The 25,463-nt window shown below is 61.8% G+C and overlaps 1 protein-coding gene across 7 annotated transcripts in view; it reads right to left on the bottom strand.

The window, feature by feature from the left end:
• Nucleotides 1–25,463, bottom strand: part of SEPTIN9 (septin 9) — a 148,924-nt gene that overhangs the window by 30,396 nt on the left and 93,065 nt on the right. Inside the window, exon 1 of one of the 7 annotated variants that reach the window (XM_086688173.1) lies at nucleotides 3,437–3,504. The exons of 4 other annotated variants lie outside the window; for them this stretch is intronic. The gene's annotated coding sequence lies outside the window, so the exon portion shown is untranslated. Of the gene's footprint in view, nucleotides 1–2,837; nucleotides 2,945–3,202; nucleotides 3,328–3,436; nucleotides 3,505–25,463 lie in introns of those variants that run through there. 2 more of the 7 variants (XM_086688174.1, XM_086688172.1) reach the window with 2 other exon arrangements.

The following is a 25,463-nucleotide window of genomic DNA, read 5'->3' as shown; positions in this document are numbered from 1 at the left end:
CTGCTGGGGAGCCAGCATCTCCCCGAGGGTGGCCCCCTCACCCTCAGCTTCAGGAGAGGCACAAGAAATTCGGGGGTGCCTCTGCCACGATCCAGCTAAACTAAAACGTTTAAAACTCACGTTTCGGTTGGAACAGCCGGGAAGAGGGGAGTGAGCTGACGGGTTCACCCTCGCCTTTCAGACCCTTTGTGAGAAGCTGCAGCCCCCCAAACCAAGGCCCAGGCCCTCTTCCCGGAAACCAGCTTCCGAGGGCTGAGCACCAATTCTGCTCTCAAGGTGGGAACGGGCTGGTCCAGAGGGCAAGGGCCCAAACTTAGAATCAGAACTCGGAACTCCTGGGCCCGGCGGCCCGGCCCTTCCCGGTGGCGATAACAGAGAAAGAGAGGAAGGGGGCATTCGGACCCCACTCACCCACCCCAGCCCAGGGACAAGCCAAGGCGGGCAGGCTGGAAGGCCTATCATTAGCTGTGGGCCTCCCCTGGCTTCCCAGCCTGCTCCTCGGAGAACGGGCTGGCCCGCACAGATGACTTCACTGCCTGCCACCCTGGGGAGCGTTCCTGGGAAGGCCTCGCAAGGCTCCACGGAGCGCCTGAGAGCAGGTCCCTACCTGTCCAAGGAACCAGGATGGCTCTCAATAAACAAATCAAGGCCTGCGGCTGGAAGGCAGAAGTCTGGGAATGGAGTCTTGGCCAAGGGCTGCGATTTCTGCTGGAAGCATCTTCCCCGAGAGCTCGGCTGCGGGGAAGCGGGCAGCGGTGATCTCCGAGATCACCGGCCCTGAAATAAAGTCATCCCTCCTGTGCACCTGGCCAAGGAGAGCAGGAGGGAGCCCAGAACCCCTTGGGTGGCCTGGGAAAGCTGGCCCGAGCCTTAAATGTGCAGGGGGCATTGGATAACGGAAGCTCCTAAGCCTTTGGCAACACAGGAAGCTAGGCTAGAGGCTGGCGGGGGTGCTTTCTTAAGGATAGGGTCTCCCCCTTCTCTGAAGGCCCCTGGGGAATGCGTCTCATCCTATCTGACAAGAACAGCTCAGGCTACGACACAACAGGAAGTGGGGAGGGTACGTGGCTGGGGAAGAGGGGAGGGGGTGGTGGGAGGTAGGTCAGCCCAGAGACTCTGGTTGTTCTCGAGGCTTGGGGCACTCAGGGAATGACCCACGGGCCCCAACCTGGGCCGTCTTTGGCTTGGGTGGGCGGGGCCTTGTGGCCGCCCCCTCCCCACGTCTCAGAGCGCCCTGTGCCCCACACAGAGTAGGCCCTCCCCACACGCCAGCTGAACTGGCCACCGTCCCTGACACGGTGCCAGTCAAACGGAGCAGTCTGTCGGAAATACAGACAGAAACCAGCAGACACATTAGTGATGCAGGTGCCCCAACACGGAAATAATCGGGGGGGGGGGGGCGGCAGTGGGGATGCCCAGGAGGGGCCACCGACAACGCAGATGTTAAAAGGGGTCAGCCACAGAAGAGGCCTCCCTCCGTAGTCTCACCTGAGCCCGAAGGAGACCCAAAGGGACAGAAGCAAGCATGCCACCCTTCCAAAGAGGTCCCACACAGACACTGGTCCTCCAGCCCCAAAGCCCCCCTGGGTTGCCACGGGGAGCCAGCCAGAAGAGAAATGACATTTATGTAAACACCCACGGAGGCCAAGCGCCCATGAACGAGGTGGGAAACCCACACGTGATTAGAAGGGATTAGAAGGGGACATAAGGGATTAGAAGGGAATGGGGGGCTTTTTCTCCGTCCTTGCCTAACAGGATTTTCCGTGCGGGATCCAAACCAAATTCCTGCTAGGGTGCTATCCCTACCGCCAGAAGCCACTGCCTGGGCGGCACATCTTCCTCCAGGAAAGGAATTCCAAACTTCTCTTTGGGGGGCAGAGATGCTCCCCCAAACCTCTGACAAAAGAGGCAGACTTCCTGGCAGAGAGGAAGCAGAGGGGCACCAGGACTGGCTGAGTCGATCCCCAGGGGACAGTGGGATGAAGTTTTGGGAGCAGAGGGCACAGGCTCTGAAGCACCCCGGCCATCCCAGTGCTGGTGCACGAGGGGGGCGGGGGGGGGGGGACTCGCCTGGCTGGCTGTGGGATTTGAGTCTGGGGGATCTCCCATCGTCTCGGCTGGAAAGTTCTTTGGAAGGCACGTCCCCAAGGAGCTCCTCCCTCACCTCCACCCCCCCCACAGCCCCGTTCCTCGACAGGGAGTGGCATCGGCCCCCCAGGATGCTCCGGGCACAAGCCGCCTTCCAGGCGCCCACCCCCCACCCCCGTCCCCAGGACCCGGAGACAGCGCGGCAGGGTCCCCCGCGCCCATACCAGATGGGACACCCGCATGTCCAGGGTCTGCCGAAGCTAGCCTCCCAGCCGCCCGCCCCAACGGCTGACAATCTGTGCGGAACGATTTTAAGAGGCAGCGGTGGCCAATCCGAGTTCCTCCCGGGCCTCCTGGAAGCCAGGGAAGCCCCCCGCGAATGGGAAACCGGCTGCGAGAAACTCCCCGCCGCGGGAGGACCTGGCCACTCGGCTTAGCTGGCCCAATATTTACAAAGAGATAGCTGTGGCCGCACAAAGCCCTTTTCTCCTGCTCCGCGGCCGAAAATCTGGGCCCCGCGTGGAGACCGAGCTCCCGCCGCCCCTCTCCCGGGGACCCAGAGCCGTCCCGCCGGCTGGTGGTGGGGAGCGGGGGGCCGGGCCCGGGTGGGGGACAGGGACCCCCGGGGAGGCGCCGCGCGCGGCCCCGCCACCGGGCCGTCGGAGGACCGCCGGGCGGCCGCACCACCTGAGGGCCCCCGGCCACCGCCGGTGCGAGGCCGCAAGGAACAAAGGGAGCGGAGGACTCACCCCTGCAGCTGAGTCGGGCTGCGCTGGCTGCCGGAGAGCGCGGCCCGCCCACCGGGTCACATGGCTCGGAGCCGAGCAGAGGATCAAAGGGGCTTTGTGGCCGCGGAACAAGGAGCCTCCCAGAGCGCGGGCAGAGGTAGGAGGGACCGCCTGAGCCCGGAGGCTCGGGGGCAGGGCGAGGGGAGCAGAGTCGGGGGCGGGGGGCGGAGGAGAGAAGGGGCGCCCGGCTGCAGGCCCGAAACCAACCGGGGTGGCATTCTGTGCGTAAGAAACGCCAAGGAGCCGAGCTCCCGAGCCGGCCTCCAGGAAAGCGACAGGGTCCCCCAGGAAAGAGCTCCGGGAGGGAGAGAGGGAAGATGGCTCACCTGGACGTCCAGTCCCAACTGCCCTGGCCACAAGTCAGGGCGCCCGCAGAGTCCCCTCCTCCCAGACTGTCCTGCCCGGGGGAGGCGGGCGGGACGGGAGTGCAGGGTGGTGCCGGGAATCTGACACTGCCCGGGGGCGCCCTCGGTCTCTGCTGCCCCGCCCAGCACCCCCCTCTCCCTTTGCCAGGTGAGCCCCAAACGGGTCCTGACCCCCGGCCGGCTCAGATAACACACCCAGGCTATCGGACGGGCTCCCTCAGGTCGGCAGACCTCCCCCAGGAAAGCGGTCAAGGGCCAAAGCCTCAACTGCCTAAGCGCGCCCTGCTGGAGACGGCCCCAAGGGAGAAGCCTCGCGAAGGGGACCTGGGGCCGGGCGGGGCGGGGCGGGGAGGCGCAGGCGGGGCGGGGCGGGGCGGGGAGGCGCGGGCGGGGCCAGCTCACCCTGAGCACTGTCTTTCTTCCCGGAGCCGCGGCTTCTACGGCCCTCAGGGCCCTGGCAATGAGTCACCCTCCCCCGCAGAGCCTGGTGTGGGGCTGGGACCCTCAGGGGGGATGGGCTAGGTGGTCCCCAGAGGGAGGAGCTTGGGAACCACCCTGTTTGGGACTGGGCCTGGACGCTGGGATCTGCCAGACCCTTCCCGTGCCACGACCTCTGACCCCTGAGTGAGTCACTCCCAGGCGCTGGAGTGGCCAAGGCTCGGAGCCCCAGGCCTCCTCCCCACTAGCAGAGCGCTCCGGCGGGTTTTGGGGGGATTTGCAGGGGCGGGGAGTGAGTCGTTCAAGTGCAGAGGCGCCCTGAGGGACACCTTGAGAAGGTGGTGTGAGGGCCAGCTGGCCCAGACCCGCTCCCCAGGCCGGCTCTCCTTCCCATTCCCATGCCCCCCACGTGGCTGGTGGACGAGGCCCCCAGGCACCCACCCAGTGGCCACACTGGCAAACCGGCCACATCCAGCTGGTCCCCCTGGGGCTCCTCAGAAGCCAGCTCTCCCCAGCAGCACCAGCCCAAGCACTGCCCACCCCTGACGGCCACGGACTCCGAACCATGAAGGCTTCAGGGGGCCGCTGTCCTCCCCTCCCCACCCCACGCAGAGTGCAAAGCCGCCGCCGTGGTCTCTGGGCACCTGGCCAAAGACGGGGAGCGTCCAGGGGAGGGATGCGTGTCCGGAGATCTTGTTCCCATCACGGCGGGAGGGGGGACGGTGGTGGATCTGAGACGCGGGCCTCGGAGGCGGACGCCAGAATCAGGCCCCCTTCCCGGGAGATAGCTTTGGCTCATGACCCAACCCTGCGGGCTCGGGCCCTCCCCACCTGTAAAATGGGCCCATCAACTGTAGTCACGAGAACTAAAGTGGGACAGGACGACCAGAATCAGGAAGAGTGGCCACTCAAAATTGACGCCTCTCTTTCCTCCAAGAAGGTGGTTTCCTAGGATGGGGAGTCGAGGGTTGGGGAGGGGGGGGGAGGCTCCTGCCACCCCCTGCCCACCCTGCTGGGCCCCTGTCACTGGGGCCCCGAAGGACAGTTCCAAGAACCATGGACAAAGGATGCCGGGGGGGACTCCTGTCCCAGGTGTCAAGGTTAACAAGGAGCCTGGATATGCACCTCCACTCTGCACCTGTCCTGTGGGCAGAGGGCCGCCTTCTCAGTACTCCCCTTAGAAGCTCCTTCTCTGCCCCTGACCTAGCTTTGCCCCCCAGGGCCCACCACCCCTTCCGGGGCCACACGTGGGCAAACCTCACGCTCTCCGAGGCCGCCCCTTGCCCTTGCCCTACCTCCTCCCCTCCCTGCTCACCTCTGGCCCAGGAGACCACCCGGGTGCTTTCCACACGTTCCCTCACTCATCGCTCACCCGATGGGGGTCTCCAGAGCACAGGAGGAGGGGGTCCCTGGACTAGAGGAACAGCCTGAAGCCCGCAGGGCTCCCCGCCTGATCCCCCAGCAGAAAACAGAAGGCAGGTCCCCGATAAGCACCGCACGTCTGTAATTCTCAAGTTTCCAGTAGCCACATTGAAAACCGTAAGAAACAGGTGACATGTCATACATTTCACTTAATGGAGCCAGAATATTATCAACTCCACATGTCATCAACATAAACACTTTTTAGGTATTTTACATTCTTTCTGCTTTCCGTACTGAAGTCTATGAAGTCCAATGTGCACCGTGCACTTACGGGACGCCCCCCCCCCCCCCACCCGCCCCCGGCTTGGACTAGCCACGTTTCAAATGGCTACTGTCCCGGACATTCTCGATTTCAGCCTGGTTACACCAGACCCTTGGACAGCTGTTTACGTAGACCGTCTGATTGTAGCCCCACACCCCCTTTTCAACAGCGGGGGTGTGGCTACTTTGGGGGTGCTGCAGGGCACAGCTTGATGGGACCCACCGTAGCTTTACTGAAAGATATCGCTGAGGCCACCGATCTCTACATCACAGTGTCCCCCTTCTGCGGATGTACTGGGGCCATTTGCAAAGGGAGAGAGTGGAGAATGGCGGGGGGCGGTGGGAGCCCAGGCGGGGACCCCAAGAAAGGAGAAAGGGAGAGGAGCGTGCGGTCCAGCTGAACTACCACAAACCCTGCCCTTTCTGAGCCCAGGGATTCCACGCTCCAACATCCCCTCGTGTATGTCCTTCCAACCACGACTCATCCTGCCTTTGTTTACTGACTTCAAAGTCACAAGCAGCTTCACTGGTTAGAAAAGAAATCTATAAAGACAGAAAGCAGATTGAGGTTGCCAAACTGGGGGCGGGGGGAGCAGTGGGAACTGACTGCTTAATGGACATGGGGTTTCCTTTGGAGCTGATGAGAATGTTCTAGAGCTAGATCATGGTGCTATTGCACAACACTGTGAAAGTGCTAAGTCTTTCGAACGGTAAAGTTCACATCCTGTGTGTTTGATGCCATAAAAAAGTATTTACAGAAAAAAAAGCAAGTTTAATGCATCCTTTTTTCTCTTGAGCGAGAGTGCCCTACTCCCCAGGGGCCTCCCGGAGGAGCCAGCCCCGCCCATACCTGTCCCCAGGCCTGTGGCCTCCACAGCTGCAGGGGCACAGGTTTCTGTTGTGTGAGGCCTCTGTCGCAGCGGCCCCAGGACACTCACACGGCCTGCAGTCCCGACCGGACCACTGTAAGGGGGGAGCTTCCTCGCAGGAACGAAGAAACGGGACGCTCCGGGCCAGAAGGAAACTTTCGGGTCCAGGAACAGCAAAGAGGATCCCTCCCAGCCCCAACGAGGGGGATCTAAGTCGAACTGTCCAACCCTGAGCTCGACCGACCCTTGCCCACAAAGCCAAGGAAGCCCCCCTACTGGGCACCAGGAGGCCGTGCGGTGCGGTGGAGTGAGGGGGGGGGGTCCCCTGCTGACAAGGATGCCCTAGACCATTTCCGCCAGTGGGTGCTGCTCACCCACTGGCCTCCCTGGAGGAGCCGCCAGGGAGCTGGAGGCACTGGTCAGCTGTCCTGCCACAGGGTCCTATTCTGAAAGCCACAGGGGGGCAGCTGGGTCAGGCTCCCACTTCCAAATGGGCCCACTGGGAGTAGAGCACGGTCCGAGGGCGTCACCCACCCTGCGGTGCCGGGATGCCCACGTGATGCCCACGTGATGCCCCTGTGATGCCCGAGACCCTCATGTGGCTCACAGCAGCAGCAGAAGGAAAGGGAAGTGGTCACACCACACCCTCCCTCTCCCTCTCTCTCTCACACACGCACGCACACACACGCACACACACGCACACACGCACGCACGCACACACACGCCCCAGGGCCCGGGGCCCCCAACTCGCTCCTACCAAGCCTCAGCCCTCCTACAACCTCTTTCCCAACCCACCCTGGGCAAACCCCGCGGGAGGCAGCCGATGCTTCCCATCAAAGGCCAAGAAGAAAGTATCCTTCCCTCTCCTCTGCCGGACGGTCACTGGACTCCCACACGGGAGGGCAGGGGGCTGCCGCTGATGTGGGAAGCCAGCAGGTGCAGCCACACCCCCCCGGGGGGAGGGGAGCCCACACAAGGTCCTGCTGTCCCTGGGGAGGTGGGGGCTCCCAGAGGCCCCAGGGTGAGGGCTCAGGCCTGCCTGCAGGGAGAGAGGCCTGCAAAGTCTCTCTCGCCGCAGGCTAGCGTTGCAGGCTGGCGGTTGAGTCACATTTGGCTGAAGTCTTTCTTCTGGTCCCTTTGCAACCTGGCCCAGGAGGAACACGGGCAGGCTGCCCCCCGTCTCAAACACAAGCCCCCTCCTTGGGCCCGTGGGCTCTCTCCCCACCGCCTAACAGTCGGTCTGCATTGTGGCTTCTATCTTTCCACCACCTGCTGGCATCTTAACCTCCGTCTGGCTTCTGCCCATCTCACTGGTAACCGACCACTGGACAAAATTCTCAGGGCTGCCACCTGGCTCCGCCCACCTGGCGGGCCCCTCCCCCATCCCCCAAGGGAGGGGTTTGCACAGCACAACAGCACAGGGGGGTCTCCTCCGCCCTCATCCCAGCCCCCCTGGAGAGAGAGGAGAACAGCTTCTCCTCCGTCCCCAGCGCCACCCGAGGGACCGTCTTCCCAGCTCGGCCACCTCTTACACATGCTGTTTTCTAATGAGCCTACACCCCCTGTCCAGGCCCTGCCGTCTCCCAAACCCCACCTAAAATCCACCCCCACCCCCTGCCCCGCTCCCCGCTAAAGGCCACCGCCTCCAGGGAGTCCTCCAGATGGCCCCCCTCAGCCGGGACCACCCTTCGGCCCCCCGGATCTGGAGCACTTGCCAGGCTGACTTACTCACCCGCTCCTGGAACGTGTTTGGGGAGCGCAGGGCAGGAAGGCCCCGCTTCCTCCTTTCTAACAAGCGTGCCTCCCTCCTCCACTGTCCCTCAAGGAGGCTTTAATACACATTTCTTTCTCCTCTAGAAAAGCCACCGTGTCAACAGTGTGTCTTAGAAACGATGTTATGATATCTTAACTTTAGGAAATTGTGCTCCTCGTCTGCAGCCACCGCTCCTCATCCCATTATCCCGGCTCGAGGGCCACTCAATGGGATCAAAGAAGCTCCAGGCACACTCCCAGCCCCACCCACCCCACCCTCCCTCGGTAACTGCACGCCCTGGGGCTCCGAACTCCCAGCGGATACAAAGCCAGAATCCTAGACGCCCAGCATCGGAACACTCAGACCCTACAAAGACCAGTAAAAACCCCCAAGGTGTCTATGGAACACTCCGGGGTGTCAGGAGGGAGGACCGCCAGGTGGGGGCGCTCCAGGTCGCCTTTAGGTGTGATACTGTGGGTCCTCCCCTCCCCTTCGCTGAAACAAGGGCCCAAACCAAAAAGCCCAGCGGCTAAGATGATAGGATTTTGAGTCAAACCATACAGGGTTTCGTAGTTAGAGGGGGACCGAGGCTCCGGGACGCGGGGTGAGAAAGGGCAGGATTATTGGTTTGGTTTCTGGAAACAGGATCTCAATCCTAGCAGCACTCCATCCTTCTTAAGGGGAGCGGGTAAGAAACAGAGACGCCCGGGCCCCACCCCAGCAATTCTGATTTAACTGATCTAGGGCTTGGTATTTTTGGAAAATTTCTCAGGGGACTCTAACGTGCGGTCCGGGTTGAGAAGGACCGTTGAGGCCTGATAGATGCATACACACACACAGCTGGGATCTGGCGAGATCCTGACAGCATTTGGAGCGGAATGTACCCAAGAGGCACGCTCGGATGAGTGCAGCTCTCAGGGTCAACAGCTCCTTCAACCGTCCGGGGGAAGCGTCCATCCCCAAGAGGTCTTATCCTGCCTTAGGACAAAATCAACCCTTCGGCCCAGAGAAACTTGGTTTTAACCCCGAAGGTCCGCGCAGTTCTTGCTGACGGGGGGGGGGGGGGGGGCCTGGAGATTCAGCGGGCCAGGCTCGGGCTACGGCCTGGCCGGGACTCAGAAAAGAGCAAGAAAGAGGACATCTGAGCTCCTGAAATCTCTTGATCTAAAAGCAGAACTCGCAAAAGAACATGGTTGCCATCATTCCCCTCCGCCAAGCAACCAGGGAAGTCGGACTTTATCACAAGAGATGAGAAGTCTTTGCACCACACCTAAACAGACACTCACAAAGCTATCGACTTCCCATCTGTCCTAAGGGGCCATTTATCTTTCCAAAAAGTCATTTGTTTTCCAGGAAATGTTCCTCTCCCCCTCCCTTTCCCCTACTAGGATAGTATAGAAGCTTCAAATTCTAACTGCCCATCTGAGTCGTATTTTTCTGCAAACTCCCATATGTACATGATTAGAGCTATCTTTTCTCTTGCTCATACGTATGGCTTTTTATTGGTTTAATTTGGGGGGCTGGGGGGGGTGCGGCGCCTGTCAGTTTAATTTGCAGGCCCCCACGGACTGAACCTAAGAGGATAGAGGAAAAGGTTTTCCTCACCAGCACCTACTAAAAAAAAAACCCAACCCCCCCCCCCAAAAAAAAACCCTCTCTTCACTGCAGATCCACACCTTCCACACCCACAGCCAGGAATTCAGACCCCTGGTTCTCAAAGTCTGTTAAAGCAGGAAAATTTGCCCTGCAAGATACCCCCATCCTAAAAGTTTTCCACAACTATATCGATCAACTGCTACCCTTCACCATCGCTCTTTTGAGGTTTACAAGTATATACACCAGCACATCAAATGTTTGACATTTTATAATGTGAGGGTTTTTTAATTTTAACTTTTTAAAATATTTATTCATTTTTGAGAGAGAGACAGAGCGTGAGCGGGGGAGGGGCAGAGAGGTGGTGGGGGGAGACACAGAATCCGAAGCAGGCTCCAGGCTCGGAGCTGTCAGCACGGAGCCCGACGTGGGGCTCGAACTCTCGGACCGCGAGATCACGACCTGAGCCGAAGTCGGACGCTCACCCGACTGAGTCACCGGGGCGCCCCCCCCACTTTATTTTTATTTTAAACTCTTTAATTCCCAACCTTTTCAGACGTGGAACCACTTTGCCTCTACAGTACCTTCTAAGGGCCCCAGAGAGAATGAAGTGGGACACAATGGGTTCGACTTCTCAGCCCGTCCGTTCTCTCTAGACCAGGCATCAGATCAGTCCAGACTCTCTGGACACAGGCTGGGGCGGGAACAGAGATCACAAGCCCCGCAGGTAGGCTACAGGTTTTTACAATAATATTTCTAAATCCACATTCCTGGGTTACCAGGGAACACAAGAATGGGTACGTAGCACTGTTTCTTCCTTCCTTCCTTCCTTCCTTCCTTCCTTCCTTCCTTCCTTCCTTCCTTTCTTTCTCTTTCTTTCTTTTTTGCATTGTTTCTAACGGCAAAAACTAGAAACAACCCGATGTCCATCGAGGAGAGAACAGAAAGCTGTGGTATATCCACCCACCGATGACCACCTGGCAGCGAAAATGCACAAACCAGAACCACAGGCATGAGGCGCAGGACCTTAATTTGCAAGCACGAAAAACTGCGCAAGGATGCTACTCTACGTGACGCGCTCCCAGTCACGGGACGTGCCAAACAACAAACAGCGCGTGTCGCTGCCCAGGCTGGACAGAGGCTCCAGCTGTTCACTGTCCGAGATGGTACACGTTTACTAAAAACTCAAGAAATCTTCGGGGGCGCCTGGGTGGCTCAGTCGGTTGAGCGTCCCCCTCGGGCTCAGGTCACGATCTCGCGGTTCGTGAGTTGGAGTCCCCTGCGTTGGGCTCTGAGCTGACAGCTCGGAGCCTGCTTTGGATCCCCTGTCCCCGTCTCTCTCTGCCCCTCCCTGGCTTGTGCGCACGCTTTCTCTCTCCCTCCCTCTCTCTCAAAAATAGATAAAAAACACACACGCTGAAGAAATCTTCGCAGGCCCTAGGGAATAACGAGGCGTGAGCTTTTCGGTGGCTAACCGGCAAAAGTCGTCACCTCCCTGAGCCTCAGTTTACTCACCTGTAAACCGAGGGCGACAAACCACCTGCTACTGGGCTGCTGGCAAGGAGGCTGCTCAAACCTCCTGCCCTCCCCCCTTGTGGGGTTCTGAGCAAGATGATAACAAGCTGACAACCTCAAAGGGCTTTGAAAACCACAGGATGCTCCCACCTAAGGGGAGCCAGTGACTCCTGGGCCTGTTTTCATGACCTGGCAGAAAACGTCCCAGCCAACGGAAGCCTTGTTTTTTCCTCTGAGGGCAGAGGCCTCGGTCTCAGGCCTGAGGTCTCAGGCTACCTGACACGAGGCTTTTGTCAGCCCCAGAACCCGCTTGTGGTGCGGGGTCCCCGAAACCCCTCACGCCTTTAGGTGAAACCACCATTCCCGTAAACAAAGCGGCCTGAGTGATCCAGGCCTGAGCCGGCCCGGCTCTTTCCTCCTCTGTCTCCTCCCAGGACCAAGAGCTCAGGAAATCACAGGCTGGGAAGCTGCTGGAACATCATTCAGAGAGGGGACACCGACCCTCCCCGGGCTCACCCCACACACCTGAGCACCCCAAGTGCCAGCCCCCCCCCCCCCCCACCCAGGAGCCCACTTTGCTCGGGCTGGACAGAGACTCCGGCTGTTCACTGTCCGAGATGGTGCACGTTTACTAAAAACTCAAGAAATCTTCGGGGGCGCCTGGGTGGCTCAGTCGGGTGAGCATCCCCCTCGGGCTCAGGTCACGATCTCGCGGTTTGTGAATTTGAGCCCCACTTCTCTCTCTGTCCCTCGCTCACTCGTGCACGTGCACGCTCTCTCTGTCGGTCTCAAGAAAATAAAAATAAAAAGCACATGAAAAGAGGAATACACAACATTCAGTGAAAGAAGCCAAAATGAAAGAAAAAATGTGTCTAATAACAGCATGCTCTGTAGCGCCATTTAGGTAAGTTCAAAACCAGGCAATATTCTTTGCGGGGACGGAACATCTCTGTCTCCCGACTGGGGTGGGGGGAGGGGGGTGGGGAGGGGGGTGCCCTACATGAATCCAGGTAGGTGGTAGCATCTCACAGACCCACACACCGAAGACAGTAAACGCCCCGAAAGCTGGTAAGAGCTGAGTGAGACCACCGTCATTTCCTGGCTTTGATAATGAACCAAGCTCTCCTGAGGGAGGATGCTGGGTAAAGGGTACGGGAACTTTCTATGGTTGCTTCTGTAACGTCTTGAGAGGCTAAGGTAACTTCAAGACAAAGCTTTTTTTTTTTATTTATTTAATGTTTTTTTTTTAACGTTTATTTATTTTTGAGACAGAGAGAGACAGAGCATGAACGGGGGAGGGGCAGAGAGAGAGGGAGACACAGAATCCGAAGCAGGCTCCGGGCTCTGAGCCGTCAGCACAGAGCCCGAAATGGGGCTCGAACCCATGGACCGCGAGATCACGACCTGAGCCGAAGTCGGACGCTTAACCGACCGAGCCCCCCAGGCGCCCCAAGACAAAGCTTTTAAAAAGTACATCAAACATGTAAAATGCCGGCAATACTCATCACAGGAAATAATGAAAACGGAGACTGGATGGTTTCCTTCCTTCGGGCCCTCGTGGGGTACGCTGTGTGCTCCGTCCCGAGGGCGGGCGCTGTCCCAGGTGCGGGGGCCCTGCCCGCCCAGGCCTCGGAGTCCCAAGGTTAAGATTTAGCAGTAGGCGTGGAACCCACGCAGATGATCTGGCAACACTTAGCAAGGGCCCACAGCACCTGAGAACAGGCCAGCGAGGCTGTTCTTAATGAATCCCGAAAGAGGCCCAACCCCGGTGGGAAGGCAGGCGTTCCAGGCAGGGGGGGGCCTACGGGGGCCAGAGAAAGGAGTTCTGGGAGTCAAAATGGGGCGGGGGGCGGCAAGTGATGAGGCCGGAGGTCCTGACTGTCCTAAAGTGTCATTCGCAGCTGTTTCCAGACCTGAGAATGCGGTGCTCACGGTAGTGAGGGGTGGGGACTTGCTCACCGGGTCCCCGCTCAGCTCCTGAAATGACCGTTTCATGGCCAGAAGCAAAGAGCCTAAATTCTAACTTCTGGCCACAGGGGGGCCCTCAGGGTCAGCGAGCATCGCAAACCCACTCACCAAGGTCTCAGGGAGCCCTGGGCAGCCTAGTGGCGCCAGCAGGAGGTGGAGGGCAGCAGCCTGCCGAGGAGGCCCCCACACCCGTGACCATCTACCACCACTTGAGGACAGTGCTTCGGGGGACGGGCTGAACACCCGGCCTGAACTCCCTGCAGACCCCTGAACCCGCCACTGAACTTCCCTGGGCCTCAGTGTCCTCACTCACAAGTCAGGAAGTTGAACCCTCTTCAGGCTATAGACTTAAAAAAAAAAAACAACACAAAAATGAGGCCAGTGCTCCGACCCTCACCCTCGCCTTCACTTGTGAAAAGGGGAATAAATAGGTTTCTCAACTGGTGTCTTTCCTGCCCTGCCCCAGGGGAGCCTTCCTGTGGGGTCTTGGAGCTGGGAGAGGCTGGGAGAGCCCAAAGTGGGCACACAGAGGCTCGGGACATGGAAGATGCCTCCGGAATTTTTCCAGAAGATCACCACTTCCTGACTGTATTAGCTTCCTGTTGCTGCTGTGACAAACTACCACAAACATCGGGACTTACAACAACATAAATCTGTCATCTCCCAGCACTGGCCCCTCTGGGCCTCTCTCTTTCTCCTCCCTAAAGAGAGAGTCCACCAACGGCACCCGCAGAGAACGCTTCCGGAACCCAGTGGGACCCCCTGCCCTGAGAAACGCTTGGGGACATTTCTTTGTGCCCGGTCCCACGTGGTGGCACCCTGGCCCTCTCCCCGGGTGTCCTCCCAAAGCCCAGACACTCAGCCCACCCCGCAGGGGCGTCGGTACGTTTCAGCTGCTCCCAGGCCGAGGGCGGCTGCCGGGAAGCCGCTCTTGCCCACGCCCGGCCCGGCCTCCGTGAGAGCGGCCAGGGCGGCGAAACAGGAGGCTGGAGGTGGCAGGGGCCGCAGAGGCCAGGCCGTTCTCTCCGGCAGGGGGGGGGGGGGGGGGGGGGGGCAAGCCGGGCACGTGATTCCCGCCTGCGGTTCTCAGGGGAGGGGTGAGCCCCGGGAACGGCGAGCAGGGGCCCCAGGAGCTCGGCTGTGGGGGATGGGAAGGGGCTCTGGCCCGACAGCCCCCACCCCTCCGTGGCTCCGGCCCAGGGCCTCCCCGCCCCCGTCCCATCTCGGGGGAGAAAGTGAGGCTCCTCGCCCTGCCAAATTCCAGTAATGAATCCCACATTCATTCCACCCTTTCTGCTGTTGGAAGCTCTCCCTCCAACCTTCCGGGCTCGCTCTGAACAGCTGGCCTGCAGAAGTCGGTGGGATTAAATATGCGGGGTGGCTTGAGGTGCCTGTGCAGAAAGCCTGTTCTCACTGCATCCCCCCACCCACCCCTTCCTCCGAAGAGGCCTCTCATTCCTGCCCTTTTCCCTGGGAAAAGCTGGAGGAGCCACAGGGGCGGCGGGATCCAGCATTAACTCTTTGCTGCCCGCCAACTTCCTGCCGGCACCCTCCCCCTCGAGGCCGGAGGGGCGGGAAGTTTCACTCCCTCCCACCACGCCAGTCCCCTGAGCCTTCGTGCATAAAAGCGCACGCGTGCGCGGTCAAGGCCACGCGTGAGAACACACACACCCCGGGGGGGCACAGCGCTTGCCTGCAGCCCGGCCCCCGAGCTCTGGCCCTGCCCCAGGGGACGGTGTGCGGACTGCGGTCCCCTGAGAGGGTCACGCCTCACCAAGGACACAAAGGCAGGGGGCTCACAGGGCACCTGGGTGGCTCAGTCGGTTAAGCGTGCGGCTCTTGATCTCAGCTCAGGTCTCAATCTCATGGGTCATGAGTTCGGGCCCCACATCGGGCTCTGCACGGACAGTGCGGAGCCTGCTTGAGATTCTTTCTCGCCCTGTCTCTCTCTCTCTGCCCCCTCTCCTCTTGCTCTCTCTCTCTCTCTCTCTCTCAAAATAAATAAATAAACATAAAAAAAAAAAAAAAAAAAAAGAAACAAAAACAGGGCTCAGGAGCAAACGTGCTCAGATGCCCACGGTACCTCTCTGGCAGTCTCCGCACACACACAACGTACCTGAGCTGAAGGCCGCCCAGTGCCCGAGTGCGGGACAGAGGTGGGAGGCCCAAGGACACCCTCAAAACCGTAAAGGATCCAATGACGAATAGCTGTGGTCGTTAGCCCAAAGGGTGTCTGTCTCCCTCAGGTGCCCCATCTTTCTGGAATGATGTGTGGGGAGACTGGGCTTCGCTGACCTGTGTACCCGGCCCCACCCCAAGGATGGGTCGTTCCACCTCCAAACAGGCAGCCACTTAAGGGGAGGCCACAGAACCAGGGCCTGGGGGCCAGGCCTCCGGCTCGGCCACCAGCCTGCTGTGTGACCCTGGCCAACTCTCACCGCCCCTCTCTTGGCCTCACGGTCTCCGCCATAAGGAGAGAGTTAAGTCAGAGGTCCGAGGAGGTATGTCAGGGGCTCGGGAGTCGGGCTTCCGGAATGCAAACCTTCCCTCCGTGACGCCCACTTAGCTGTGTGACTTTGGGCAGGTTACTTAATCCCTCTGCCTTGAGCTCCTCGGCTGTGAAATGGGAATACTAACAGAACTGACTTCACGGCACGGATGATGGGATTAAAGGAGGTGCGTATGCCAGGTAAAGCGCCCTCAGGCCACGCGGAGTCCCAGGGCAGCCCTGGTCACCATGAACGGACCCCCCACACCCCCGTCTGCGTGGTCGGGGCCCCGTCCACCCTCTGCAGCTCGAGGCCCCAGCCCACAGAAGGTGCCGCCCTCCCCGCCTGCCTCTCTCCCTTCGGGTGAGAGCAGCGGAGAAGCTGGAAACCGGCCTTCGTCCCCAGTGACCGACCACCCCCCTGAGTTAGGAACCACGGAGGCCCCAGGCCACCACCCTCCGTCCACACTCGAGGACGGTGAAAGATCTCCTTGTCGTCTTCAAAACCACTCCTCTCCCTCCCTCCTCCAGACGCGCCTTAGCTTCCTGCACGAGAGCCAACGCCAACCCTCAAGGCCGGCCAGGGGTGGGGCGTGGGGAGCCCAGGAATACCTGGGACTCGGGGTTTCGCAGAGCCAGGTGCTGCTGGGGCCGCCCGCCGCCCCACCCCCGCCCCACCCATGGCTCCCTCGCGTCCTGTTCCTTTGCCTTTTCTGCCCCCTCCCTCCAGCTGAGGACGGGGTGAAGGTGGCCCAGGTGGGCAGAGGGGAGGGGAGGGGGTGGGGGGACAGCCGCCCGAGGGCCTGGGCCGGTCTTGCCTCCTCACTGCGAGGCCCTGTTCTAGGGAGCCTTCTACAGAAAGCAGGCCGGAGAGGAGCTGCCTGGATGGGGGACGAGGAACCCTGCCTGTCCCAGGGAGCGTGGGGGGCACGCCTGCGAACCCCCAGCCAAGGGGCCCCCCCAAGTCGAAAAGCGCGACTCTCGGACCCACGCAGACGGGCAGCGGCTCAGTCCCGCACTGTCCCGAAACCCACACGCATGCGCAAAATGTCTGGTCTCTCGCGAGCCAGAAGACGAGGGGACCCCCCCACCCCCACCCCGGGGTCGGGGGAGGCCCCACACAAGCTCTGCTCTCGGCGGGCGGAAGGACTTAATTAGTACCATACGGCGCCGGAGGGAGGGGGCAGGAAAGGAAACCAGCAGGAACACGAAAGGCGGGTGGGGGACCAGGAAAGGGCAGGGCGCACCCCCGGCCAAGCCTGCAGAGAAGGGGACGCAGAGGGGCAGCCAGGCCTCCCCTGTCCCCCACCCCCCTGCAGATTCTCCCCAGCGTGGGCAGCTACAGCCTGTCCCTGGGACGGCTGGATCCGGCTTGGAGGTCAGGCCCCGGCCCAGCCCACCCTCTCCGGCCAGAGCGCCAGTGCCCTGGGCCGCAGCTGCTGGTTTTCTGGCACGGGAGGGGTGGGGGTGGGGGGGCTGAGCTGGCAGAACCCGTCCCGCCTCACTCGCTCACCTGGTCACCAAGGACTGGCCCCGAGGTGGCCCGTCTCTGCTCAGACGCCAGCCAGAGTCCGGGGGCCTCTTCCGCGCTCCCTCGTTCGGCCCCACCTGTCCCAGCCGCCCCTAACACCTCGTGTAACAAATACCTCGTGCTCCGGGGCAGGAGCCACCAGCCCGGGTCCCGGCCGTGACCCGGAGCTGGGAGGCAAAGGCTCGGGGGAGGAAGGGTGCCTGAAGGGGCACCGAGGGGCTGGAGGTGAGGCTCACAGGACAGGCTCTCCTTCCTCCGGATGCGCAGCACCTTGTGACCACGGGAACGGGCCCAGAGCAAAGCCACACCTGACGACGGCTGAACGGGGCGTCGCTCGCAGCATCCCCGAGCGGCCTGGTCTCCCGACTTCTTGTTTCGGGCTAAAGCCGATTCCCGGGCCACTGCGAGGCGGGGGTTCCGTTCCGTGGCCCCGAAAGCCTTCTGCTGGAGCAGCTGAGGACACAGCGGGGACCCGCGAGGTGACAGGGGGCGAGGCCCCTCCACATCCGAGCAGTGACACCCTCGGAGAATGAGGTCCCCCGCAAAGGGCCGGCAGCCCCCCACCCGCCCCACCGCCCCTCCTCAGGGCCGAGGACTCAAGCTGCTGGGACAGGGGACTGCAGGGCTGGCCACCTCCCCCTAGAGAACAGCGACTGTGCTCCAGGCGGCGGCTCCCGGCTGGTAACCGTTCCTGCCGCCGCGGCCATCCCTCCGCGATGGCTTCCGGAGAGAGCATTCGATCTGCGGTTGTCAGTGTCCCAAGATCCAGGAAAATTCTCGGGATGGCAGCTACGAGAAACGCTAACGCCGAGTAAGAGCTTATGAACCGCAAGCTCTGTTCCCAGAGCATCACATGCGTCCCCCACCGCAATCGACTGGCGCCTTCCTGGAGCCTTCCTGCGGCTCTCCTCCCCTCCTTCAAGGGATCAGGAAACGAGGCACAGAGGGGCTAAGCAACTCGCCCCAGGGCACACAGCGACAGGGGGGTAGGAGCCGCCCCTCCCCCTCCCCTGCTAGCCTGGCAGGGACCGCTGAGGACAGGGTGGTGGGGCAGCTGGGGCCAGTCCCTGGTGTCCTCGTGTCCCACCCGGAAACCCCAGTCCTCGGCTCCTGGCCTGGCCCCTCAAAAGGTGAACGAATGACAGCCTGATGACAGAGGAGGGCGATGGGGACAGAACACCCCCAAAGTGCCCGTGACCCTGACGGGGACAGTGAGGTGATCCGCTCTGAGGCCTCTGCTCCGCTGGATGAACTCACCCGTGTCTCACTGAGCTCTCCTGACTCTTTCTATGAGCCCATTTTACAGAAGGGAACAAAGTACCTTGGCCAAGGCCGTGCCACCAGGAAGGTCACTCGGCCCGGCTCTGTGGCCACACTCTTGCTTGAGCCACTCACAGACAACCCCGCGGGATGACAGGAGACGGCATCCAAGGGGGTTCACTCCTCGCCCGCTGCCCCCCGCCAGGGGCCAAGCCTCTGCTGAAAGCCTCCCCGGCCTGTTCGTGAGTCCCAACGGCCCCAAAGGTGGTTTTGGACCGGCCGTGCCCTCCTGGAGCAAGCGGGCGCAAGCCTGTAGAAGCGCCAGACGCAGGCAGAGGGAGGAAACCCCCCCGGGGGGGGGGGGGGAGGCACTCCTGTATGTGGCAGAAAGAGGCGTCAGACCCCGTTTCGACTATTTTTAAAAAGTCACTTGTATTAAGCGTACGGGGAGGGAAACAGCCTGGAAGAAAATGCCAGCAGTGCTTTATTATTTCCTTCTGATGCAATCGTTAGTGACGGTTTTCTCTAGAGTGTTCCAATTTAAATATTGCCTTTGCCATGAGTGGGCATAATTTTTAAATAGCGAGAAATACGGGTTGTTTTCAATCAGGAAGGCAGATGCCTCTTAGCTTCTCAGCAGCCCCCCTCCATTGGCACCCTGGCTCCACCAGCCCGGCACACGGAATGTTCCAAAGAGCTGTCAGCCGGGCCCTGGGCTGGGTCTTCCCCAGACGGCTCCGAGGGGCCGGGTCCCCTCGCCTCCACGTGCAGGGCTGGGTCCGGGACCCCCCCGGTGGGACATGTGGTGGGGGCTCCACAGGCCCTGCCATGAGGTCACTTCCCGCTGGGCTGCAGGAATCATGTGACTTCAACTGGAGTTTAAATCAACACAGCTCTGCCTCATCCCCAGCCTGGTGGGGACCCCCCCCACCCCGCCCCCGCCCGGCGTGACAACCCCCAGGGCAATTGTTAGCAGGGAGGGAAGCCGCTGCGGGTGTGACAGGACAGGCTTCCCAGGGACAGATGTGTGACAACTCTGCTGTGTCCAGGCCTCTCCGGGGACTCGAGGCCTCCACTGCCCCCTACCGACCAGCCACCATCCAGGGAGGAAAAGGGGGTGACGTGCCCACGGGGGGCTGCGGGCCCATGGAGGCAGGGAGCGGAGCTGGGGGCACGTGGGACCAGGAGGGTAGTCTCTTACGCGGGTCGGCTCCTGCCTCCAAAAACGTCACTGTCCCCCTTCCTTGGCGACAGAAAGAGGCCACCCGGGACTGAGCACCCACTTCTCCCAGGTGAGAAAAAGACTGCCCGTGTTGGACCCCCAGGGAGCGAGCACCAGGTCTGTCCCCACGCAGAGGACAAGGTGTGCTCCGACAAACCCCAGAAGCACCCACCCCCGAGCCCGTTCCCGGAAACGAGTCGGGAAAGGATCTGACAACCGCGCGTTGCGGGATGCGGTTGGGGGGGGGGGAGGGGGTCACAGTTCTCAGCAGGGAACCTCCCAGTGACCGGCCCGCTCAAGGCCAGCACGGGACCAGCTCCCACGGGCCCGGCAAGGCGCAGCCACAGTCTGAGGGGCGAGCGAGCTGTGAGACCCGGTGGGAAGGAGGGCCAGCACTCTCACACCTCTGGGTCAGCCCTGGGCAGGCGCCGTGATGTCCCAGCCTCACTTTCCTTCTGCAGAATGGGGAACGGGCATTTACCTCCGGGGCAAGACCCAGCTCCCTGGCAGGTGGTTCCCTCCACCGGCAGCCGGCATTACCAAGACTGGCCACAGCTCCGGAGCCAAACCCCGACACGGAGTGGGTGCCCGAAGCCTGGCCCCCAAGCCTACCCCACCCGCTGTGTGGCCCCGGGCACACACCCCTCCCCTCTCTGGACCTGAGTTCCATCGGTTCTCAGGGGCTCCGGGATGACGCCCGCGGCCGCCAGCCAGCACGAAGTAGGAACCCGAGCGACGGAACCCCACCAGCCGGAAAGCACTCCCTCCCTCGGTGACCCCCACGGCTCCCCCTCCTATGCTCAGAGGCTTCCGGCATTCTCCCCTCCAGCACGGCTGTTTGCACTCTGGGCTCTTCCTGAGTGACTTGGGTCAGCGCCCTAACCTCTCTGGCACACGACCGCCGTGCCTGGTCAACCGCCCAGCCTGCACCAGTCACTGAGTTACCTGGGCCTGCGGGGCCACCCTGCCCAAGCTCCAAAGTGTAAGGCCAGACCTTACACCTCATTTCCTTGCCAATGTCCCACTCTGGTCATGCAAAGGCCCTGGGGTGAGAGGTCCAGCTGGAGTCCTGGCACTCCCTGGTACCTGCTGTGTGACTACAGACCAGTAACTCAGCCTCTCTGTGCCTCCTCGATTGCTACGAAGGTTACAGGAGAGGCCTGCAGAGCTCTGAGCCCAGCGGCCCGCACATCTGACATCCGCGATGCCAGCAGTGACAATGAACAGATCAAACCAAAATGGCCTGGGGACGGGGCACTGGTCCGACAAACCCAGGCTGCTCGGGACGCTCGGCCCGATGAGCAGAGCTCCAGCAGCAAGCAGGGCAGGGCCTGAGTACCGTCCCGGCCCCCTGTCCACCCCGCACCCCTGGTCTCCTCCTGCTCTGGCACGGACTGCCCCCTGGGCCGTAACTGGCTCCGACGGGTCTCCTCCCAGGTCAGGGGCAGGCAGGCAGGCAGAGAGTGGGGACCCCCGACCCGAGGCAGACCCCACCAGTCTAGAGCGGAAGTCTTCCCTCCCGACCTCGGATCCTCAAACACAGGTCTTCCAGCAGCCAGGACCGTGGGACTGGGGCCAGCCCTGCAAGTGAAACACACCCACCGTGCCAGGCCGGGAGGCGGGGGCGGGGGGGGGTGGTGGGCCTGGATGTCTCCAGGATCATATGGCCAGTGTCCAGCAGGGCCGGTTAACCCTGCAACTTCTGGCTCTGAGCCACAGACAGCTTTGCTCCCCACACGGACCACAGAGGGCACGTGGACGTGTCCCCCGGGTGGGTGCGGGCAGGTGGGGGACAGAGGGACAGGTGGGCAACCGAAAGGGCCTGCGCGGCGTCGGGTGAGGGCTGAGGGACCCCAGTCGGAAGTCTGGCCCACCCCGGCGCGGAGGGGGCCCTCGGCCAAAGCGAGCGCTCAGTCCATTCCCGGCGTGCGGCCCCCTCCCTGCAGGCTGCTCCCGGCACGCCGCCCTGCCCGGAGCAGTGCCGACCCGCGCCACGTGACCCAGCCTGGGAAGACGGTCCCAGATGTGGGAGGTCGGACCCGGGACCGAGTGTGCGGGGGAACCCAGCTGCACAGGAAGCCGGGCCAGTGGCCTCCGGAAGCCTCCGGGCTTCGCAGTCCGGACTCCCAGGGTCTGCCGCTGTGGGGCCCTCTCCTGCCTGTGGCTCAGAGCCCCGACCTGGACCCGGGGGCTCCAGGGGCCCAGGAGGGAAGACGTGGCCTTGTCCCCGGGGTGGCTGGCTGCCGACCACCGGGGAGTGAGCCTCTGGCCGCAGCCCCTGCCCCTCCGGGCCCCAGTTCAGCCACGGTGACACTGCCCTGGGGCTGCCCTGACAGGGAAGGGGCCTCTCTGAGCTGCCTGAGTGGCACAGAAGCCACGCACGAGTTACAAACCCGCCGGTGCTCTGGGGTCTAACAGCCTCCGTGTTCAACTTCAAAGCCAGGGTCTGCCACATCCAGCTGTGTGACCTGGGGCGTTTTTCAACCTCTCTGTGCCCCACTACCTTCTCGACAACAGTGACAGTAAGTGTTCGCTGAGGTTGCCGTGCGGATCCGTCCCACGGAGCACGTGAAACTCGGGGCTCTAGCCCTCGGAGCGGTCATTGTGATTGATGGCATCTCAATAAAGGCTGGGAGGAGAATGACAGCCTCCCCACTGGGTCCCTAAAATGGAAACAACTCAGCTCTCAGAGCAGCAGAGCTCCGGCCAGGGGCGATCGCCCAGGTCCCGGTTCCAGCCAGCTGTCGCCTTGCAGAACGCTCCCCGCTGCTCCGTCAAGGGCCGGCGCCACCCTCCAGGGTATCTCCTGGCTGGCACCTGCTTCCAAAGCACTCATCGGGACTTTCCAGATCTTTCCTCCTCTCTCTCTGACCTTCCCCTACTCGGTTACCCCCCCCCCCCACACACACACACACTTTCTTACTCACTCTCTCCTTTCAGTCTTGTTCAAAAACAAACGATCCAGGCCAACTGTGTCAGCTGGCTCCCTGGAAAAGTTCCCCTGTAGCAGGAACATGTGGCGGAGGAGGGGCCTTGGGAAGGATTACTCACCGCAGAGCCGCGCTCTCGGGGCGCTGGGGCACTGGGCAGTGACCCAGGCCAGCCTGGCCCCCGCACCCTCCGATTAGGAACTGGCCCGGGGTGGGGGGTTGCATCTCTAGTCTCCTGGGCCAGAGACGCTGCCCACAGTCGCGTGGTCACAGCCAGCATCAAGCCTGCCCCTCTCAGGGTCCCCGCGGTGGGCTCCCGAGCCCCGGGTGGACAATGTGCTCAGAAGGACTAGAGCTCCTCGCACTTATCCACAGCCTGGCCCAGAGGCAGGTGTGATCTCAGAGCCCACACCTGTCACCTGGGGCCGACACTGGTGTCCCGACCAAGACCCCAGAGGGAAGGGGAGAGAACCAGAAGGTTCCGGGAGGCGGTTTGCTGCGGTGTTCTTAAACTCCCCTTTGCAGAGGCGGCTCTCCCCAGAGGCCCTGCTTCCCGAGGGTGGGTTTGGGCCCAGGAAGCCACACTTTCAGATTCGGAACCGTCCAGAGCCTGGAAGGTGGAACTCGGGCCCTGCCAGGAGGTAAGGCAGCAAACGGGCACGTCTTCTGCTTCAGGAACCCCTCAAACGGATCAGCGTCCCCATCGGCACGTGCGGCCAGGAGCCTGCTCTGAGGGAAGGGCTCTGGGGGGTGAGGACAGCCGGTTTCCCAGGGCTCCCGGCTCACCCCACCTCGTATCCCCAGGCAGAACTCTGGGGCCTACTCCCAAGGCCCAGAGACCAGAAATGAGGGGACCCGAGGACGGACGCTCCCCACCGCCATCCCCAGGGCTCGCTGGCCTCCCAGAGAGCCATGGGGCCGTGCTCCAGTCCTGGCCGCCCTGCCCAGTCCCGAGGTGGGGTGCTGAGAGGAGTGAAAACCTGCTGGCTTCTCCACCCAACATTCTCTCTGATGTCCCGAGGGACAGTGTCCAGGGAACAGGGACAGGACCCCGTGCTGCCGAAGGCCACCCTCGTCAAGAGCTGAGCTCAGGGCCCGTGGCTCAGGAAGCGCCCTGGGGCTCAGCAGGGCCTCTGGAATCATCGTAGAAGCAGCCAGTCCCCGCCACCCACTCCCGCCCTTCACCCTGGCAGGGTCGGGGTCAAGAAAGCTCCCTCCTCACCCAGCCTAGCCCAGCAGGAGGGTGGAGAACTACTCTGAGCTCCAGAACACTTGATAACCCGGGTGAGCCTCTGGAAGCCACCACCGCACGGGACGGAGTGCTCAGGGACTTGCAGGGACAGCCACTCCAAGGCCTGGGAGCAGACCTGGCAGGCAGGGGGCTGGCCTGCAGGCCTCTGTCTCCTGCTGGTCCCAGGCCGGCAGGGGTCTTCTCTTTTTTTTTTTTTTTTCCTAGTTTTTTTAAAAAATCTTTATTTTATTTTTGAGAGAGAGACAGCGTGTGAGCAGGGGAGGGGCAGAGAGAGAGGGAGACACAGAATCCGAAGCAGGCTCCAGGCTCTGAGCTGTCAGCACAGAGCCCGACGCAGGGCTCGAACTCACAAGCTGTGAGATCACGACCTGAGCCGAAGTGGGATGCTCAACCCACTGAGCCCCCCAGGTGCCCCCCAGGCCAGCAGGGGTCTTATTTCAGCCCCTCCCCAACCGCAAAGGCACACCCCCCCCTCCCGCCCCCAGCCCAAACTTCCCCCAGACAATTCTGGCAGCACTGGGGCTGGTCTTGTGAGGAGGGGAAGGAGGGGGGCAGAAAGACAGGATGGGAGCCATGGGCAGTGGGCCAGGGCCGGGCCGGGCCGGCCGGGTGGTGGCGAGCAGCCACACGGGGCTCCCTGCAGCTGTGATCCAAGAGAGAGAGAAAGTGGGACTTCCAATCTGTTCCCACTCAAGCCCCTGACGAGTATCTTATTTCAAAACCCAGGGCAGCTGAGGGTCTGGAGGAAAGGGTGGGGGGAATCCCAGAGCCTCTGCTCTCTAAACGGGGTTTTCTTTCATCATCTCGTGGCGCCTTGCAAAAGAAAGCAGCAAACGGAGGGTGCCGGTCTGGGTTCCTCTGCACCCCAGCCAAAGCTTCCGGGCAGGGACCCAGCTTCCCGCCCCGCCCCCACCACTGCTGCCCGCCTCCCCGGCCAGTTCAGCAGCCCCAGTTCAGCAGGGGGCTCCCCCAGGAGCCGAATCCGAATCCACACTTAGCTGCGGGGGGCCGTTAGGCCAGGGGCTAGGGTCTCTCTGACTTGAGGTTCTAATCTAGGAAATGGGATAAGGTCACTATAGCCGGAAACTAGCCTTACCCCGCTGGGATGGTTAGGTGACCGTCAATGGATTGGCCACCCCCCGCCCAGCGGAGATAAGGATGTGGCTAATTGCTGAGACAGGGATCCGGACCTCCAGGGCCAGAAGACTCTTCCAGTTCTGAGTCCCATCGCGTCCCATCCAGAAAGGAGGGGCTTGTGCCAGATGGAGTGCCTGGGGGTGGGGAGGGAGGGGCAGGGATGTGCGGGAGGGAGTTGAGACAGGGAGGATCCTTCCAGGACAGTGCGTGCGACCATGTGACCGGAAGACTCTGAATGCCGCCCCCCCACCAGCCCCCAAAGACTCCTCTGGACACCGAGGCTGAACATTCCCAGACCTGCTGGGTCCAAACAGAATCGGCCACCGCCGGAGCCGAGAGTCTCCCGGGCTTGCAGGCATGGGGGGTGGGGGTGGGGGGGCTGCTGTCTAACGTGGGGTGGAAGGGGTGGGGAGGGCAGGCACCAGGGCCAGGGTGGCTGGGGGCCCACACCGCCCACGGAGAGCAGAGCACCAATCCCCTGCCAAGAACACGCACGCACAATAAGCAGGGATTTGGGCAGAGGGAGACTTGCTGCTAAATTAAATCTTGGGGAACTCGGCTTCTAACTCTCGGAGCTGGGCCA

The sequence above is a fragment of the Puma concolor genome, chromosome E1 (assembly GCF_028749965.1).
Source record: "Puma concolor isolate L17-30 chromosome E1, mPumCon1.1.hap2, whole genome shotgun sequence".
In the NCBI taxonomy this organism is placed as follows: domain Eukaryota; kingdom Metazoa; phylum Chordata; class Mammalia; order Carnivora; family Felidae; genus Puma; species Puma concolor.
The sequence above is the reverse complement of the archived record's forward strand: the minus strand, read 5'-3'. Positions and strand labels throughout refer to the sequence as shown.